This window comes from Poecilia latipinna, unplaced genomic scaffold (genome assembly GCF_001443285.1).
Source record: "Poecilia latipinna isolate Pla-1442-1.1 unplaced genomic scaffold, P_latipinna-1.0 Scaffold38, whole genome shotgun sequence".
Taxonomy (NCBI): domain Eukaryota; kingdom Metazoa; phylum Chordata; class Actinopteri; order Cyprinodontiformes; family Poeciliidae; genus Poecilia; species Poecilia latipinna.
The window spans coordinates 178,666-200,463 of record NW_015112654.1 but is presented as its reverse complement, the minus strand read 5'-3'; the positions used below and the strand labels follow the sequence as shown (position 1 = coordinate 200,463).

Below are 21,798 nucleotides of genomic sequence, written 5' to 3'. Positions count from 1 at the left end.
CCTTTGCAGGGTGTTCAGGCTAAAAGATTCCCACCGGGGGCCGGAGCACCTTTTAAAGGTTCCAGACGAGACCATTGCAGGTGGAAGGGGGTGGGAGTTATGAATGATTTGTACCCCAAGTAATGCTAACATATGACTGTCAGTTATGGTTGTTATTTCTTTTATGTCATGGACTTATTTGACAATGAAGATATTTGGTACTTTAGTGTATTGGGAATTGAGTGATTGTTGGGGCAGACTCTGTATACTTTAAGGTTGGAACTTGCTTCCTGAAAAACAGAATTTGTTTCAGTCTCTTCCTGGGACTTCTAGTTCTGGTTCTTAACATTAAGTTACACATAGAGTTTGCCTCTTCCTATGGCTTTTAGTCAGCTTTTGCTGTGTGATTCTGATGTATCTCCTGATCAAACAAAAGAACATTTAGACATTTCTGGATTTTAGGTTTAATTGTTTGTATTTGGGAACAGGACTTTTTTCACCATTTCAGGTTTTAGACGCTTTCTTCGTCAGCAGATGACCTCCCCTCTGCCTTGGAAAAAACTCCTTCACAAGGCACTGATGGTGCAGGTGAACACAGGAACTTCAATGCCATACAGTACAAATGGGGATGCACATGTTTCTATGTATGCCAGTACTCCAGTGGATCTTCATGTCTCCTTCGGTTCATTTCAGCAAGGCATCGCTCCACTTCAACAATGGCTTCTGCTGTGGCATTGGAGCTATGCCTCTTCTGGTCCACTGTAGTATCTAACAGAGACCTCAGTTCACCTACAAATAATTTAATAATAATAATAATAATAATAATAATAATAATAAATCATTATAGATAACAATACAACACCAACAGGTGAAATACAGTAGTACAAATGTCACAAGAAAATTTCAAAATAGATAAAACCTCACAAGATCTGCTGGTGCCTGTTCCTGCATCTGCTGAATCCTGCAGCTGGACACCTTCATTGCTTGGAATCGGTGCAGAACATTCTGCTTTCAGCCACCGTACTGCCTCCTGTGCCTTGGTTTGACTGAGAAAACCAAGAGTTTTGAACCTAGGGTCAAGCAATGTGGCCATTGTCAGGACACTTAATGATTCAATACTTGCGACTTGTTCTTTGACACACCTCAGTAGGTTTTCAGACAGAAGTTTCGCAACATCATTTGTGATATATGCCGTCTTTGTAAGCACTGCATGGTGTAGCATGTTCATTAAAGGTATAACCTTGGATATTGACACCCTTTTCTCTTCAGAGAGCTCTGAAGTTGATTGAAAGAAATGGGAACAAGACCAGTAAGGATTCCAATTATCTCATAATCCTGAGAAATCAGTGGGATGATATCAGTTTTGAGTGTTGTGAGGGCTGCGGCCACAGGTTCTTTTTGCTGAAACAGATGTCCCAACATAAAGTAAGTGCTGTTCCAGCGTGTGTCCACATTGATTATAAACTTTTTGCGACTGTCTTCCCATCTGTATTTGAATCCCTTCTTGCCTTTCTTTGGTGCTTGAGTGGAAATATGCCACAGTTCTTTTAGCCTTTGCATGGATGACACAGAGGGTAGGGATCTGGTCAAATGATTTTCAGACTAATAAATTCAGTCCATGAGCAATGCAGATTGAGTGCCTGATCTTTAATGCCTTAGCACATGCAATCATGTCATCAGTCACCAGACAGTTCACCTTATCGGTAATTCCCCACTCCTCCATGTGATTATGCACTACCCTGGCCAGATTGTCAGATGTGTGAGTGGAAGGGAAATGTTCCACTCCTATTAATACAATGCCCAGTTTGTCATTGGGATCAATGAAGTGGCATATTATGGCCAGGTACGCCTCCATATTCATGGATGTCCACGTCTGCTGTCAGGCCAACAACAAACACCGTTTGTATGTCTTCTTTGGCCTTTTCTTTCGTTTTGTAGTATTTCTCTTCCAACATCTTTTTTAATGCCTAAAATGAAAAGAAACATTATTCATTTAAATGACCACATTAGCTGTTATCGTTTACACATATAAACCTTTCTAGTAGGAAGAACATGTTGGATCCAGCAAATGGATGAGCTCTCTGAACCCTCATTCTCCCCTACTGAAAAGGGTTGGGAATCCTTTACAGTCAGATTTACCACAGCCTCATCCGGCACGTTTTGTCCTTTTCTATAGTTAAAACAGGTAAAATAAAGAGATATTTAGCCAGCTAAAATAGCTCTTTAGTTTAGCTGTTTGCTTGATACTCTCGGTGGTTAAATAGCTATTTTTAGCTACAGCTATTTAGCTGTAGCTTAAAAGCTAATATTTACTATTTTAGCTGTTTTTAGCTACATAGAGGACAAAAATGGAAGTAAAATTAACCCAAGAATGATCTATATTTATATCCCTCCACTTTCGTTCTCACTCCAACATTTGTTCGATTGTGCCACTGAGCTGCTGTAGCAATGGGACGGTAAAATACCTGTGACTCTGCCAACCTGTCAGCTTCCTGCTGAGGTGTGAAAAGGTAATGCATTCAACGCCTTTCCTCGGAAATACTGCAGTATTTCACACTGTCCTACTGCACAGCATCTGAAAAACAAGGAAGACCACTGGCCAAGTGTTTTAGCACCCCATTAGAGAGGAAGAAACGATTGGCGAATCTCCCTGATGACGCTGCTGTAAGGTGACTCGTCTGTGTAGTTCCCAGGCTGACAGGGACCCAGAGAGCTGGGAGTAAAAAGAAGTAAATGTGAAACATTTATTTCCCACTAGAATCACATCTGCCAGAGGAAATCATCAGGGTGTTTTGACAAATGAGCACTTCACTGTGTAATACACTGAATGCTTGTAGCGTTAAGTGTTTTTGCAAATACAGCTGAAGCCAGATATTTACATTTGTCCCGTCACTCTCTCACCTTAGATCTCATGAAAACTTTCATGTTTTAGACCAGTTAGTATTATCAAAATGATTTGTATTCACTACATTTCTGAATAATGAGAGCAGGGATATTTTAGACTTACAGACACTTACATACTAAATACTTGGTAGAATTTCCTGTAAAACTTTATGACTATAGCATCAAACATGCTGGGTACATGTGTTGTTTGTTGTAATCCTGCATAACATTTTTTGAACAGATGAATGCAGGATGCTCTGACATTGACTTTAATTTATGCAGCTCCAAGGTTCTCTTCCCAAAATCTTAGCAATTTTTTACTTTGATTTTTCATGATTTCACAGCAGGAAGCAATGCGCTTTCGTGTACTGAAGATACTGCAGGCAAGTGTCCAGATTATAATAATATTAATGTAAGTAGACTTCTAAATTTGAGTCAGAAAAATTGAAAAATACTTTTGAAAAATTACTCTTTTGATATTCTGGAAGTTCTGTAAATAGAAATCACTCTGGAAATAGGCCTTTCTCTTCAAACCCAAACACAAAAGAACACATTTTTTTGACCTTTTGCTGACCATTTGTGAGACAAAAAAAAAAGAAATAAAAAAGAAGAATCCTTTTAATGATTAGTGTGTAATCGGAGAACTTTGAAACAACAGTAAAAACATCTTGTCCAACTCGTACTTTCGCACTCAGTTCGGTTTCTCAAGCTGCCTCTGTGACAAACGACGAGCCGTCACGTCCCGAACGTGGCAACCCCTGAACGCCTCTCCAGACAAGGATTGTTAATTCCTGTGTCTAGATTAAAAACACCTGTTGGTAAACAAGACAATTATTCTGTTGAGTCCAATAGGGAGCCGTGCATTAATCATACATGCATCCTGCCGTGTTAAAAGGCAACTTGATATTCCCCCACAGAATTCCCACTGATTAACTTGATACTCCTGACTGTTTAAAATTCATCTCACCGGTGAACAAGAAACTGATCTCCTGTGTATGTGTTCATGTGTGTGTGTGTATGTGCGTATGTTTGTGTGTGCGTGTGTGTGCGTGTGTGTGCATAAACTCAACTGAGTTATTTCCTTGAGATCTCTCAAAAAGTGTATGCATAAAATATCCCGGTCCCTCGGTGTCAGCACAATTAGCCGTTAAATAAAATGCCTGCTCCCCAATGCTTTTGCAACATTTTAATTAGACAAACCAGCCAAAGCGAGAGGCTTTTACTAAAATAAACAGCCCTGTTTGCCAAGAAAAAGCTCCCTGGGGGAACAGGCGCAGAGAAAGGTTGGCTTTCGGGGCAGGAAGTGGAGTGATGGCAACAGTTTAACCAAGAAACTAAAAAGATGTTGGAGGTTTTTCCAGTATATATTTTTTTTATTTCCTCGAAGAACCGGAGTTTTTAGTAAGTTTCAGACATTCTCCACTTGTTATTTTTTTTTGTGTGTGTGTGTTTTTTTTTGCTGCTGCTTCAGTCTGAGGTGTCTCACTTAAAACGGATGTCAAACATCAAAAGGAATCTCTATTTTTAATCAAAGAATTAATAGTTAAAACACAGATTTGTAATGTTTAGATTTAGATATAAAAGCCAAATATGCCTGACTTTTACATTACTAACAATTACCTGGAATAACATTATTTTACCTCCGCGCCAACTGTGCAAAAACCTGGTATCACAATCGACAAGATAAATGCAAACACTTTCTTTATATTGTTACTAAAAGCTAAAGATTTTTGTTTAAAATAAATGATTTAGCTTAGTAACCCTCACTGAGGTTTTTGAATCTCCTTTGTGCAAACCGTTAGTGGAAATGTCCAACTTTGTTAATTGCTCATTTCAGCAAGCAAACGTCTTTCCTCTGTCTTTCCTCCCAGGTTTCTCTCGTCTCCAGTTGTACGTCCGTACGAAGCTTGTCACATCACCGTTTCAATTTCTTTGTCAGCTGTTGCCACTCCCCTGCTCCACAGAGAGCCAGCAGCCTCAACGATTCCTCTCGCCATCCTTCAGGTATGTCCGTGGATCGTTCCCATTTGTCCTCATCTTTGAAGTGACAACTGTCTGACTGTCATACAGTACGTGTAATCACATTGTCAGGCCATTTTCAAACATTGTCAGTCCTTTTAATCCCCTCCGAGGCTTAAATGTTAGAAGGTGGCCGTATTTCCACGAGTGATTATTGGTCCCGGGAAATGGTAAACCAAGGTGCAACATACTTCTAGAGAAATTAAAAGCAAATTATAATTGGTGGGAAAGCAAGGTAGACAACACAGAACCATTTGAAGATCAGTTCCCAAATTTGCCGCCTGAATCAGAAAGACATTCGAAGGACTTTTCTCCATATTTCCCTTTTGTTTGAATAATGATAGAAGAAAAAATCTTCCCTTCAAAGAGCATTTAAACACCAGCAAAGCTGAGAGAGTGAATGGTTTTCCCAGAACAATTGTAAAGCTGGTAATTTGTTACATATCCTAGACCTTTTTTGTTGTTTAGAAGTCTGTTTCTTCTGATGTTCCAGACCTCAAGGCTTTCTCAAGACGCCAGTGAAAAACAGGGAGATGATGTACACTTTATTAGCAAATTCAATTATGAAGCAGAGGATGCCCCAGACCGACTGGTGACTGTAGTATCGATGGCAACACACAGCAGAGACAGATTCTCCTCTCGAAGGTGGCGTTGGGGTCATTGCCCATCTGAACTGTCCCATTTCTGACACCAAATGTTGATGAAGTTTGAGGAGCAGGGATTATAAAAATATCAAACATGGAGAAGAATGTTTGCGGTCCGATAATCTGGAACAAACTTCCAGAAAACTGCTGAAACACTGAGTTTCTTGAAATCAGAGCTAAAACCAAGCGTGTTTAGAGTTGCCTTTGATTCATAACTGGAACATTGATCAACGTATTTGATCAATTTGATTTACTTGATGATTTTTAGTGTGGCATTTGACTAAATCTAATGTTTATGGCTTGTTTCATAATTGGTTATTGTATTATATTTTTATGTGCTACACCATAGGAACAGTTTCAGCCTTGTTGCTGAAATGTGCTTTACAAGAAAACTTCACTTGTAAGCATAGAACAGTGAATTATCTCCCTAAAGTTTTTCTTTAATATTTTTTATTTTATGTTATTCAACTGGTGCGTTTGATCACGGCCTTTCAGGTAACAAGTTAGGATAAGAGACTCTCGTTACTCTCTTAGAAGAAAATAATTTCTACTGTAGACTGAAGAACAATAACACAGGCTGCTGGTGAGAGAGACAGAGAGGCAGGATTACTTCTCTGAAAACAAAGGGTGGGACATCACAGACAATTTTACCACAACAATAAAAAGTCAAAAAATGATCAGATCTCAGAAATAATTGCATTTCATTGTACTGTATTTCCCAGCGTATTGTGCTACTCTCTTTTTCTGGTCTGATCCTTGTTTGGGATGGTTGACCCTTGTGTTACATGTGATCTGATCTGATATCTCTTACCAAGGCAAGTGTAATTTTAAGGGACATTTTGGAAGATAATGTTTATTAGGGGTCATAATCCAATGTGGGCTTATGCTACACTAAATGGTAGAACAGAGAAAATTAATTCAAATCTTAGACTGTCAAAGTGGGGACCAGAATGACAAATATGAGCAGATGCATGGTCAGTACAAACTCATCCCCTAATGGATGACATGGAAACTCATCTATAGTTGTAGGATTTAAATATTAACAGGTTAAAAATTAGTATATTGATATTATTCATTAATGTCAAATTGTGGTAGTCATTTCAGTGTTTATGTATTTATCAAGTCATGGCACTTTTAGCCCTCTGTAACATACAAGCAGGTTAAAGAATTGTGTTTTTGACCATCAAACTCTGATTTAAAAAGTTATTTTTTAAATTAAAGTTGGACATTTGAAGCTATAAATCACATGTTCCTTCATTTTTACAAATAATCTGAACTGATTTGATATATATTTTTGTCAGATTACCTATATATGTAATTTTACAGCTTCACAGACGTTGTCAACTTGTTGGCTCAAAGCTGCACCTTTTTCACCTAATGTCCATTAGGGGGCAGTAGAACCTCAGTATTCAGCCAATGTTGACCCAACAAACATTCCCCCTGGATGTCCTAAAGGTTCATGTTGGCCCCTGAAGGACGAGGAAGAAGGGAAGAATCACTTTTATCTAACCTTGTAATCTATGAAATGAGCGCTTCTCGTCTCTTCTGAGGAAAAAAAACAAACAGGTTTATTGGATAAAACTAATATGCACATTAGTTGTGCAAATCGAAGTGGGAGTATGTGACTTTGGGAAGTGGCTTAGAAAAACTGAATTCTAAGAAAGAACTGTCCGTTTGCTCTCCTTTGCTGAATCTCTGAGCAATATCTTTTGTCTTTGCTGCAGCTATTTACAGTCGCATAATGCTATCTAGATAAACTCTTTTGATGTGCAGCAATCTCAGATCTTTTCTCTCTGTTCTTGACAGCGATGGATTTAGGCACGGCAATCGGGGTGGATTCACATAAAGGGCATTGATTGATTCTTAGATTATCTTTCATGGAGGAAAGTTTAGGTTTCACTCTATAAAAGGGTTTGTTCCAAACGAGCCGCAAAATCGGCAAAATGTTTTTTTTTTCTTCTTTCCATGGTGGAAATTAGCAGCACAGATGGAGTGCGAAGTAAAGTCAGTCAACTTGGTGGCTGCCCAAAGGTTGACGGCCTCTGCAGAAGTTCTTGATTCTTTAAATAAATTTGCTTCTGCTTGGAATAAAAAAAAACCTGAATCATTTTACCAAGGACAGTATTCATGCAAATATATTTGCTTCACCTCCATCATAATTAGAAGGAAGAAGTAGCGAAGACAACACAGAAGACATTTCAAGTTTCGGCCGAAGTGACAGATATTGTTTTTCGATACACTGTGGAAGAGCCAGAGAGAACGAGAGAGAGAGAGAGAGAGAAAGAGAGAGAGATATGGGTGTGTGATAGTTCGTCGGCCCAAACAGAGTCATAAAGTGCTGCATGGTTAAGCCTGATGAATTAATAACGGGGAGGCAGATGGGTCCCAGGGGCCCTGTGGGAGCAGAGCAGCATGGAGAGCAGAGCAAGCACACCATGATATCACAGACGTACACACCCTCACACACTCTTTCTCTCTTTCTGCGTCCGGGGTAAACAGCCAGACACTCATTTGCATCCGTACAAAGTGTCGGAACAAAGACGCACGCATATATGCAGAAGCCGTCCTCAAGGTTAAACCGAATCAAGCTTTTAATTCAAGAATCCAGGACGTTCTGTTGAGGTTTGACCCGGATTGTTTAACTCTTGTGTATTAATGCGGAAAGAAGTGTCAAAAGTGCCAACGCAGGCTCGGTTTGTGAAGTCCAATCTTATCACCGAAGTGTTGGGTGTTATTTTTCTTCTTAATTGTTTTGCGCTTTGCAGCAAACCTCAGAGTGCGGGTTTGGGCTGCTTGAACTTTTCTCTCGGAGAATAGCCGTGTCTGGCGCGTTGCTATAAGCAATCAGCGTCTGAATCGGTTTAATTGCTGAGTTCGATTAAAGTTGCTCGGGGTCAGAATTTATTGTAGGGATTAAAACAGATGATAAAAGTGGGACCATTATTAGGGCGTTCATTTTTCGTGATCTTTTTTTCTCTTTATGACTTTGGGAACTGTTTGTCTGATTTCTTTCACAGTAAAATAGGAACTAATAGCTGCAATGAAGCATCTTCAATATCCCCACTCATACACACACACACACACACACACACACACACACACACACACACACACACACACACACACACGCACACACGCACACACACACACACACACACCAATATCCCAAACTTGGTTCAGCTGAAATGAGAACGATTTCTAATCGACTAAACAAACTTCCAACACTTACATATTCATATTTTCTTTTAGAATAATGAATGTTTCAGAAGTACTTCTTTGCAGCTTTTATGGATTACCTCAGAAAAGTATTTATATCCCATGAAATTTTCAGATTTCTTTCAAGACACTTCTACAAGCTTCCATGTGTTTGATTGGGACTTAATGTGATCAGTTAACACAAAGAAAGAAATGCACAATTATTATTCTTTTGCAATTTACATTTTGTTTTACATATAAAATGGGTGTTTCTTTGCTTTCTCCCCATCCCCACCATCTTTGTAGAGTCACGTTTTACAGCTGAAAGTATTTTGGGGTATTTTTCGACCAGCTTTGGGATGGTACGAAGTAGTGCTATCAAAGTAGTTCAAGCTCAATTAGACTGGATAGAGAGCATCTGTATAATGTAATTTTCAAGTCAGTTTTTTCAATTCGATGTAGACCTGGGCTTTGACTAGGCAGTTCTAACACATACTTATGCTGTCCGTTGTTGCTCTGGCTGTGTATTAAAGCTGTTGTCCTGCTATAGAAGTTGAACCTCTGCTGCAGTGGAGAATTTCGTTCTCTAAGAGGTTTTCATCCATCACTGTGTTGTGTTTCAGTTCAACTTGGTTTAAATGTTATTGAGTTCAAACTCAAAATTGATCCCAACAGAATATTCAGTGTCACAATTAGACCTGCCGTAATACGCAATAAACTGATTCATCGCATGATAAATCAAAACAAGCTTGACTATTTCCATTGTTTTTCTCTTTTCTCTTTCTTTCTACCAAAAACTGGACGACTGCTTCTTTTGAAGGGCCTGTTTGTTTACAGAGACTTCATGACTCATTGCATTTGTTTCTTCTGCTGTTTTGTTTATATATTTTGGATACCTAAAATGTCTTCAATGTTCATTAGAATCGAAACTTTATTGATCTTTGATCATGCGTCCTTGCACTATAATGCCATTGCATTATTTAAAAACAGCCTCAAAACAACAAGACACTGTTTATCGCAATAACCTCTGGGACAATTTATCGTCCAGCAAAATTTGTTAACGTGACAGGCCTAGTTGTCATTTGAACTATATAAGTTTCTTCAAAGAGTCCATTACGGTGATGCCAGTATCTCCTGTAGCAGTTGGTATTGCAGCAGTTCTGAGGAAACCTCTGACTGAAGACACTCCTGTTATATCACAGACTCGTATAGAGGACGCTCAGGGTTGTCCATTACGTTCTTCATGCTATGTGAGCATTTTTTTTAAGGAAGTGACTCTGATGCTGCTGCTCCAACAGATGAACCTCTGCTTGCTCTGGGCAAGTCCTCCAATCTGAGAGGATTAGAATGGATGATAAAAGAGGGATTGTTCTTTGGCTCGTCATTTACACAACTTTATGTTGTGTAAATTACAAGAATTCCTGATGAATGGGTTTTTAAAGTCTCCCACAGCTGTAAAAGTGAAAAAAACAAAACACTGAAAATACAGTGTTTAAGTGCTGTGTGCAGGGGACGATCTAATGTTGTGCAAGTTGATGACACAACAGAATGAGCTGCATGGAAACGTATAAAGAGCATACTGGTCAAGGTTACCGGGTGATTTTCTGCTTGGTGTAGAAAACATGTTGCTACAGGGAAAGTAAGAAAGTAAATATGTTCTTCTGTCCAGGGAAAATAAATTAACTGCTGTGGGAGACCTCTGGTGAAAAAAACAATTCAGGAAGTCTCAAGTCAGAGCAAAGGAAACTCTTTAAGTTTCTGATTCTGATAATGAAAAAAGGTTTGTTCTACAACTCTAAATTTGTTATACCCCAAAATACAAAATCAATATGTCAGTGTCAATTAATGATAATGTCTAACAAAACGGTGTACAAAACTGAAAGTTGACGACTGAAAACAAAGGGTGAAAAGACAATCTATTTATCTATTGAAGATGCTCTGCAAGTTTGTTATCAACCAGCCTGATGACTGATATTAAAGAAATAAAGAAAGCTCACAACCTCCTTCAAACGTATGTTTACACAACAAACATTTCCACATTTTGTCCCTGGTTTGGTCGTAAGTCTGCAGAAGGAATCTTTGAGTTACAGATTCCCCAAAATCATCATCGCTAAACTGACTGCTGCTGCCATTTCCCAGAAGGAGAAGGTAGCTTCATGCTAGCTCTAGAGCCAACAAGAGTTGTGGAGCTTCACTCATGCTGTCCATATGTGCCAGTCGAACCGACTCTACCACACAACTGACTGCCCAGCTGAGATGTTGCTGGTTCTGAGTAACCGCTCAAGTAAGGTCAGTGTCTGGGCAGCGATAAGTTAACTTCCGATAAACAATTAGAGTACTGTTTGATTGTTTGCTACGCATTGTTTTGTTGTGTCCTGAAGGGTTTTTAATCCTTTCACCTGCTTTGGTCACACAGCTTATAAGATAAACAGATATTCATAGCTAAACCAAAAGCTGTTGTTGAAGAAAACCAACACAAACAACTGTCTGAACATATCCCTGTTCACTTTATCAGGTCTCTGCATTAGTCACATGAGCTGAGAGGTTTGGGGCATCTGCTAGAGAATTAGCAGTGAAGCTTCTTGGGTTCAGAATGTGAAGCTGAACATGTGCTAATCATCAGGATCAATCCGGCTCAAACAAAGGAGCATTCAGTCATGCACTTCAGCTGCGTTCAGTTATAAAAGAATGAAAGTTGCTCTTTAAGATAGAAAAAATAAAAATCACCAATGTGAACGTCGATCAGGCATAACATTATGACCACTTCCAGGTGAAGAGAATACCACAGATTGTTTTTCTTTGTTGTTGCACCTGTTTGTAGGTGGGCAGCAAGAAAACATTGCATCCTCAAAATTGATTTGTTAGAAACAAGAAGATTAAAGAAGCATAAGTAACTGTGCTTCATCAATGAAGCACACCCAAGTAAAAAAAAAAAGTCTGCTTTCGTATACTAAATTTTAACATACTTTAGCATACTTTGATTGATGTACTTAAACTGTACTATTTTGGAACAACTAATAGCCCTGGGAGGAGTTAGATTTTTTTCACTGATTGTGCCGACATGACGTGGTGACAGTTTTACCAAATATGGAAAAAAATAAAATAAAACAAAATAAATGTTACGTACCGCAGCTTTAAGTCCATGTCATATCTGCTTATGTGTCTTGTAGGCCATAATTCATGTTTTGCACCTATTTCAGCAGGATAATACACCCTGCCCACAATCACGAATGATCCAGGAGTTGTTTGAAGAACGTTATGTCTGCGGTGCTAAGGTGCCGTCCAAGTTTGAACAATTCAAATCTGGTCAAGTGTCTTTGTGACGTACACAAATCTGATCCATGAAGGTCTGACCTCACAGCTTACATTACTTGTTGACAAAACGTTTGGCTTGTAAGGAGCAAACTACATCCCAAAAAACTAGTCTCTCTGTGAATATATGTCCACTTCAGACAAACGTGGGGACTGATTCACAGGTCAGTGTGTGTGATCTACAAAACTGACAAAGATTATTTCTTTTTTTTGCTATTTTATGCCGCTGCTGGTTTTAGGTGGTGTCCACTGATCCATTCTGGTTCACTGCTTTCTTTCTGACTCTTCTGTCGCTTTGAGCTGATTTAGCATTACATCAGTCATGCCACTCCACCTAATAGGTCAGGAAAACAAATCTCCATTTAATGATGTGGTGTTGTGGTTTAAGATGAGGGGAAACTGGGCCTTCAAGTGAGGACAGACGGGTGCAACAGAAACTAAGTCAGGGTTTGTTGAGGCTGCAGATCCCAGTATCCCAATTCTGCAAATAGAACAATCTGTAAACACAATGCTGCGTAAACGTTTGCGAATTAACGTAGCTGCAAATAGTAGGTGCCACAGCAGACTTTGGCTATTACAGTTGTGCATTTCTAGTAATGCATTTGATCATTTCAGTAAAGTATACTTTTTTTTTTTTATCCAAGTTCCAGGCAAAGTGAGGTCTATATTTCAGCTAACTCCAAACTTTCTCTGAAATTCACCCAAAATCTCTAAAATCAAAGCAAAACACAGTAATTTGTAGTAATGGCTCGTGTTTATAAGACACAACCAGGTTTATGGATGCAGAAAAGTGTCTCTATCCTGCCAAACGGTTGTGGTGAGTTTAATCGAAACATGGAAGAACTCCCTTGATAAGTAGAGGGACTAAAAAGGTTAATATTTAAAGGAAATAGAAACCTTTACAGATTCATGTGACTGGATTCATATATGTATGTGAAATGTGGTTGATGTTTGGAATACCTGACATGCTGAGTGGATATGATGGTCCTGAAGTGTTGGAAGTTCGAAGGTGCTAAAGGAAACTTTACCACCTGATTTGTATTTTGGGAACATAATGACGCCCTAAAACTGCATAAAGCTTTGTTTTTATGTTATAGATATTGATCTCATTTAGAACTATAACATCTCTTGGTTGTTTTTGACAAACATTTGCTCAGGTACAATTTATTCATGCTCAACAAGGTTTCTTTAATAATACACTTTTGTATTTCCATGTTCTTGAAGATTTATTTCATAGTTACTTTTACACATATAAACTTTTATTTTAGAATCTCTCTGTTTAAAAGTATCTGTAAAGATCTCAGTTTTATTTTATAAGAAAGGAACAGAAATTAAAATAAACATTTTGTTAAGAGAGTATTTAAAAACTTAATTTTGGTCATGGTGCAAAAGTTTTAACATTACTTGAACTATTAATGACATTACCTAGAAAGCAATCGCCTTGCTTAAAACTAATTTAATAAGCAGATTATATTAGTCAGCTTTTAATGTCGTTTACTGTGCAGGTTTTGATTTAGATAATGTGGCTCACCACCAAGGGCAGCAGAGACAGAGGGGCAGCAGCAGCACTCTACTCCTCTAAAAAAAATGTGGCAACAGTTTCACTAAAATATGGAAAACTGTCAAAAACCTGTGAAAGAAATCTTTTTTTTTTTAACAAAATGTTTATATGACTTTTTTGCACGATGCTTTAGATATTGACATTAAACTTGGTATCCAGTTTAAGGCACTCAGAGCTAATTTTGTGGCCTATTTAAAACAAACAAACAAAAAATGCAAACCAGGATTTAATTGCTTTCACAACAAATAAAACAAAAAGCTGCTGCTACTGTAATATTATTTATTAATGATGTCTATGATATTTATTCAGGTTTCTAGATGTTTGAAGCTGGTAGGACACACATCCAAAAGACATAACCCGCACAAAATTTCAACAAAATACAATAAAGTGTGTGGTTCTAATGTGCAACAATGTGAAAAAAATGTTTGTGGTGTGAATATATTTGTAAGAAACACTATACTACTTTTAATTCCCCAGTTTTAAGGTGGAAACTTTCATCACCTTTGGCCATTTAACACCTTCTCTCATTCTCCTAGTTTTTGGTTTTCTTTGAAGCAACAATGTGATGCTGAAAAGTTCATCTTTTTGAAAACAAAACCAAAATACCGACATTTCAGCATGTGGTGTTGGTGTTTTAGCGTTGTCCCAACAAGAACGACGTGAAAAGACTTTCTCGACTGCGTCTTCTCAGGGGCTGAAAAGTTGAATAATTGAAAATATTTTCCTTGGCCCCATTAGAGCAGACGGTGTGGAGGTGAGGCATCGTATTCGTGCAGCTTACAGAGCTTTATCTCGTGTTCCCTCAAGCTCTCGCATTGTCAAATTTAGTTGCTCAAATTTACTCACAGAGTAAATCCTGGGAATAGGTTGGTTCTGGCAAAAAGAAAAATCTTTCCATAGAGTCAGTGGGTAAATACATGCAGGTATATGAAACTTGCACTTTTCGGAGTTAAACAAAATCGGTAACATCCTTTTGAATCCAGACCTGCGGAACAAACTTCTGCACAAAACCAGTCTGTTTGTAAGTATATAGGCAGTAAGGCAATCCTGGGTTTGTGTGGATTGTTTATGAACATGTGCCAGTTTCTGAGAGTATGCATATGCATGTGTGTGTGTGTGTGTGAGGGCTGCCAAATGAGGAAAGCAGGAAGAGGAAGAGGCGAGATGGTTTGAGGGGCTGTTTATTTATTCATTACCCGGTGGCCTTGGTGGTTTCAGGGGGACGGAGGGGTGGGGGGGACACGGCAACACTTGTCCTGGGCCCTTCAGCGCCGGTCTTTTTGTGGCCTTCGTTGGCTCCGTCGGCGCCTTCAGTTTACCCTCGGCCCGGCTCGCCTTGGTTCCGCTGCTCTTCGTTCCTCGTACGAGTCAGAGTTTATGTTTTGGATAATGCAGAAAAACCTGCCTTTCTTCAGCAAACAGTTCATTTTCTGTGTGGTTTTAATAAGGTGTAACATGTTTACATGTAAAAAATGTCCACTCCTTTCCATTAAATCAACAAAGTGCTGCATGCCAGCGGACGTAAATGATACATGACGGGGGGGGGAATCCAAACCAATAAAAATGTATAAATGTTCGCTTTCTGCTGCTTCATTTATTTCTCCCAAATGTTAGCAGAGTTTCTTACATCAGGGTTTAAGATCAGTCTGCGCAGCCTAAAAAGGTTAAAAAATGCCACCCTGTGAGCAGATGGCATGCGCCCCCTACCTTCACTGACTGGTAGCAACACGACCCCATATCTCACATCCTGAGGAGAAGCTTGGTGCCGGTTCTAGGACATTCTGAATTGGTTGCCTTGAGGTTCCAGATGATCAATCAATAATCTAAAAACAATTCACAGAACAAGAATCTGAAACCACAAAGTTTGTAAAATGCTCCTGCTGTCTCTCTGCCATCTTGAACAGCCACGTGTCTTCTGCTTGAGATCTGAGGACGACGGATCCTTCATATTATGATCTGACCGCACCTAGACAACTCATGACATGCATCCCTCACCAAAACAGTCAATCGGAAACATGCATGTAATAAAAGTTAAGATTAAGCAGGGAATTAATACCCTCATCAGATTAGCAGAAATAATGTGATGCAGTATACAAACCCATAACATATGTAAGCTCATGCTGTGCTCCTCTTGTGTCCTGACTGATATACCCCCACAGTAGGAGGCCATCGATTCCCTTGACAAAAGAACTGAGCCAGGTGCACGTCTCACTTCTATCCCGTTCCCTCCTCGACCGACCAAGGTATGTGTTCAAACCTAAAGCGATCAATGACTATACTCCAGGATCAATTTCTCAAGATTTGGAGTGTCAGACGTGATTTGGCATGACTTTTTGGCTGGCGGTCTAACGTCTTCAAACGTCTTTCTGTTCTTGTAAACAGAAAAGATTTTTAGATCTTGAAATGAAAAGAAGTGAGGAGATGTTATTTCTGGCATGGACGCCTTTGATTCCCAAATGAGTTCTTGACGCTTTTGTTGTATTTTATTGTTGTAATTAAGTTGGGATTTTTGCTATAATCTGCAGCAGTACTACACTCTTCTTTTGTATCCCTTACACTATTTAATTCTGCTTTGAACATGAAAATAATAATACTGTCTCTTTAAAAAGATTCAATAAAGGAACAAGTAAGACCTGCTGGTACATCATTGTTGTTTTTGCTAAATTTATAACTATTAGCATGTTTGCTATGCAAAGACGACTTGATTGATTAACCTTGGTTCTATAGCCTGTGGTCATTCACCAGAAGCAGCTGACGATACATTTTCCAGCTACATTATTTCTCTGAAAGGTGCATTTAGTTGTCATAGTTTGATCAAATCTGCCATCTTTAGAGATCGTTTCCCTTTTTATGCCTCTTTATGAACTTTAACAAGGATTCAGCCTGAGATCTAACCAGTCAATTTCTTTAAAACAAGGAGACCAAAGACGAGAACACCATAGTTACCATCTGACGAAAAATAGCAACCCTTAAAAACAGAAATGGAAAAAGAAGAAGACGGAAAAAAAACACAAAGGTATAAAATTTTAATTGAAAAATAAAAATGATGTTTTCGCATAAAAACATTCCAAATGGGCTCAGTAGGGCTGTGTATGGCGGGAAGCCGCACAATGTACCTAAGGCACTGCAAAGTGTTAACATGAAAAACACATCAGGGGAGACGGAAGAGGGAGGGGAGACGGCCTGTGGGGGTACGCACACATGGAAACGCAGACATGTGGCCAATATGTCCCACTTTGCAATTAGCGTGCATCATATCACTGCGCGTACTAAATAATGTGGGTCACGGTTCTTTTTTCTACAAAAGGGAAGGTAGGCTGTTCCTCAAGATGGAGAGGCCAAGAAGTTGGTGACGAATCATAATTTGCTGAACTGCCGATATCATTTCCAAATGCGGTGTGCGTTTGTGCGCAAAACATCATTTGCTTCTATTCCCCCCCTCCCTTCTTAGTTCGGTTGGAAGGCAACAGTTTCAGAAGCTTTCTAATTTTTCTTAGTGTTGAAGCGAACAAAGCCATGACTTGCCAGACTCGGGGGAGGGCCTAATTGGAGAAACCGAGAGCTTTGAGCAAAGTTTCGAGCGAGCTTTTGTTTATTAGAAAGAAGACTCCTGCGGATTTGCCTCCGCTTGTCTTCGGAACACACGCTTACAAATCTTTCACTTAGCTTTTGATGTTGAAGGAAAAGGAGGTGTTTGTTTTCTTTTTGCAAAATCCTGGATTCCCTGGCTCTTCCGGCACGGCAGAACGACTGCGAGAGGAAGAACATGCAGGAATTAGCCAGTTAAACATCTCAGGGTCTTTTCCATCTTTGTCTCCTCGGAGTCGACACATCAAGCTTGCTAAGCATTAAAGAGCCAAGGAAGTCACAAAGGACCAGCCACACTGACAGGAATGCCCTCAAACTATTAGCTCTTCTCTCCAACACTTGCACAAACCCTCTTGCGCTCCCTCACTCTGTTCTCTATTCCATGTCTCTCTCACAAATGCATTTAAACAACATAATAGAGGCTGAGGTAACCGCTGAGATAAACTCTGGCATGTGTGTGGAGGAGGCAAACTCTAATATCCATTGGTGCTTTGGTAATTGTTGACAGAATTTCTGTAATTTGTGGAACAAAGCAGTCAAGATATGAACTAAGCTGAAGACAATCAGGTTTAATTCAGGGCTTTTGACACATAACCGTAAAGCCAAGCTTTAAAGCAACTCGTCCGGTGAACTGATAAGGCATTTCATGGCCAGATGGATTCTATTTTGCTATTACTTCATGGTGAGCTAATTAGATGAAAGTTGCAGAGCTGATCTCGCAGCCAAAATTCAACTGTTTGGTTTGATTTTTATAAGAAAAAGCTGCAAGATAAAACAGGTCTGAAAATCCTTTCATTAAAAGCAAAAGTGGTGACTGTGCACAATTACATTAGAGGTGGTTGGAAAATACACAATTAGTTTACGCAAACAGGTAGATTTTTCTTTCTTTTTTTATTTTTATTTTTTTTTAACAAATTTAAAAAAGAAGCATAATATTGATTTCTGATTTGATGAAACAAGCATATATGAAAGTCCATGGAGGAATAGTAAATAATATCTGAATTACAATAATGGAATAAAGAACAAATTTGATTTAAAACACATAAATATAGAGGAGAAAAAAAGCATAAAAAGATGACACAAAAAGGGGAACTCCAAATAATTAACCTCTGTCCTATTTTAAAAAGGGCTCTGACACATGCTTTTGGAATGGTGGAGCTTATTTTGATTTATTATTATTATTATGGTGATGATTTAGAATAAAATAAAGCAAACAAGTCAGACTTGGCAAACTTCTATCGGAGATTGATTGTATTATCTAAAGCTTTCGTCGTGTTGGTCATGCTGCAAGTTGTTTTACTTTGACATTCAAACACACCCAGGCATCGAACTGAAATTAAAACTTTTTATCGACTTGTCCTTATTTATCACAGGAACTGCATCCGATCATTTCGGTAAACTTCACCAAACAAACTTAAACTGTTGTGACCTCTCGTTAACCACAAACGTTTGGTCACTGTTGAGGTCGTATGACCCACTGGCTGTGAATCTGAGCTCACATTACAGCCTATCTCATTCAACTCGGAGGTATTAGAGACCAGAGTATCCATGGGTCTGATCCACAACCTGCAGTTAATAGCCACCTCGGCCCCCTCGGCTCACAGCCTCATAATGGGATGAATGGAGCTGTGGACCCACTGCCTTTTGGGCCCTTAGGCTGTAATCAGCTTCCCCCCAGTGAGGGGCCACATAGTTCACTTTTCTCTGGGTTAGATAAGAGGAAGCTAAGGGGAGACCTTTAGTTTGCCCTAATGTTAGGTTCACCATCAGATAAACAGGCTGATTTGATCTTACTGCTGCAGGGAGGAGATGGCTGCTGCTACTCTCGGTGGAATTCTTACTTTGTGGCTCTGTGTATGTGTGTGTGTGTGTGTGGGGGGGGGGTATATGTGTGTTACGAATTGTGACAATGAAGAAATGTCTGTTTAAGTAAAAAAAAAATGTCGGATTAGGGATGAAAACAATTAATACTTAGGATTAATTGTCGATTAATGGTTTATTAGATTAAAATGAGTTCCAATCGATTAACTTATAATGTCCGCTGAGACCTTCTTTTATTGTTGTAGTTTGGCCGCCATCCAGCAGAGGGCGCCGCTGGTCGTCCTTAAGCGCAGCTAGGAAGAAAGATGGCGGCGCAAAACCAGAGAGGGAAAGAGGAACGGTCCAAACCTATGGTCCAAACAGAGTCCGGTATGGGATGTAAGATGCACTTTATGCGGTTCTGTTTTGAAATATAAACACTTGACAAGCTCCTTACGTTTTATCTTAATAGCGCTCGTTCTTAGAGATTCCTGTTTTGTTATATTTTATGGATATGTCTAAGATTGTTGGAATGAAAAATTTGGCATAAAATCTTGCCATGTGAACCAGACATATCGAGTTTTGCGTTTTGACTCTCTTTCTTTACCCCAAGAGACCAGAAAACTACTCAAATTATTACAAAGGAAGTGCCAAACCGTCAGTCCTTATCCATCCCACAATCACTTAATTTAATTTTTTATTTACTTTTTTCGTTTTAGACATCTGAAATTCTGGAATAACCTTAATTGTCTTATCCACAGTTTTCACTCCATGTTGATATTTATTTTTAAGAGGTGGCGAAACCTGAAACTGCTGCTGTGTAAGTTACTTAACCTGTTGTTGCTAGGTAACAAGTGAGTGAGTTGGAATATGCCACCCACCTTGCTTAGCTAGCTGCAAGAGGTTGTGTACATCTCCCAGAATGCTGTGTGGTTCTGGATTGGAGTTCAGTGAATATTCTATGTATTGAATATTGTATCAGCGGTATTAACTATTGATATTGATCAAATGTGTCTATTGCAATATATATTGTTATTGATTTATTTGTCTAGCCCTACTTAGAACCAACGCAGTCGCAGCAAAACAGGGGTTTACTAATTTCCTCCTTAACTGTCATGACTTAGATGTGTTTTAGGGGTGACAGTTATTGGGGTTTTGAGGGAAAGACACATTTATTGAGGAGTTGACATTTTAAAACGGTCTTTAGAATCTTTTGATAGCACGTACACTGCGTGATGAAGCCCAAATATTTCCAAAACTACCACTGCAGTGCAGCATAGTTCAACCAAAGTCTTACTATTCTTTCAAATCCAGACCACCTTTTCCACTTTTAATTGCCCAAGATCCTTCAACCACTAGAACATTAACCTGTTCACATTAGATGAGCTCTGTTTGTGCTCAGATAACTCCTCTCGAGCGACTTCTCAACAGGAAAGCTGATGAGAGGGTATATTAAGGCTGTTAAATAGTTGAGTGGGGTTGGGGGCTTCTGGGAGCCCAACCAGACAGAAACCTTTATTGGAAATGTAATTTTTGTTTGTCTCCAATTACCTCCCCGCTCATTTGTTTTACAGATGCCGTTATGGCGTAGAGAGAGTGAGCTGGATTCTCCCAAGGATTGCTCTTCGGAGAGGCCGCGGTTTATTACAAATGGGAAAGCTTTCATTGCAGATTGCTCCGGCGCAGCGCAGAGGTACGTGACCCATCTAGGCCGCGCCGGGGGTTGACTTTATGGCTCTGAATTCACTCAAAAAGTGAGCAGAGCTGAATTTAAATGTGTATGTTTGTGTTTGTTTATGGACATCCACATTTAAATTGTGTGTGGGAAATGTTTTAACAAATGGCTAGTCATAAGCAAAAGAGTGAATCCTTGTTAGCTGGAATAAAAGTCTAAGTCTCAATGTAACCATTCACCGAGTTTATTTTGGTTGTACTCGTTAAATGCTTGACTTTCTGTATATACAGAACAAAAGATTCATTTTGGCAAGAAAATAAAATGTTTTTGCTTTGATAACTGTAATAATGCTAAAGAAACAATTCATTTTTTGCCATGTTCTATAATCTTCAAATATGCTGACAAATAGCTATCATAATCAATCATAGTGATCAGTTTTTATAGCAAACAGAACAATGAAACTGAAATTGTTTGTTTAGAAAGTAGTTAATCCAACAGCTATTGGATGAATAGTCAGGTTGTGTTTTATGCTGTGTAGATCAGTGTTTTCTGACTGTGTTCTGACTTTACCACACTGCTTGTTTTGCTTCATGTTTTAGACGTTTCACTGCTTATTAAGCAAACCTGATTCAGATTGATGACTAATAAACAAGATTTTGGCATAATTGATTTCATATATTTTGGGTTGAATATTTTATTCCTCTAAAGCAGTGACATCCAGACTTATTAGACATCAAGTCAAAAAGCGTTCACGAGGCACAAATATATGTAAACCCCTCAAAAATGCATTTATTTATTTTTACCAGCTCAGAAAGAAACTAAACATGCAAAATATTTGGAAAAAAGAAACATTATTTGTGATAATTAAGGGATCCTTAAATAATTTCCATTTACACAGGTTTTTGTTAATGGGTCTCTCTTTGAACAAACTCTATCCAAAATATGAGGATTGAGGACTTAGACTAGGACATGATTTTGGGAAATATGAATAAAACTGGCTTGGTTTGGCCAAAAGCACCAATCAAAGTAGATTATCTTACAGCCATAGAAGATCTCAATAGGGATTCATTGTGTAGATACATATAGTTCAATTTAGTTCAAGTTTATTGTATCGTTCTAAGTGTTTTACATTCAATCACCAA

The 21,798-nt window shown here is 38.9% G+C and overlaps 1 long non-coding RNA gene across 1 annotated transcript; it reads left to right on the top strand.

The window, feature by feature from the left end:
- Window positions 1–4,065: 4,065 nt before the first annotated feature.
- Window positions 4,066–21,303, top strand: LOC106955358 (uncharacterized). Its single transcript, XR_001426562.1, has 4 exons — window positions 4,066–4,263; window positions 4,734–4,866; window positions 19,248–19,371; window positions 20,556–21,303. It is a non-coding gene; the product is annotated as an uncharacterized LOC106955358 (long non-coding RNA).
- The last annotated feature ends 495 nt before the right edge of the window (window positions 21,304–21,798 follow it).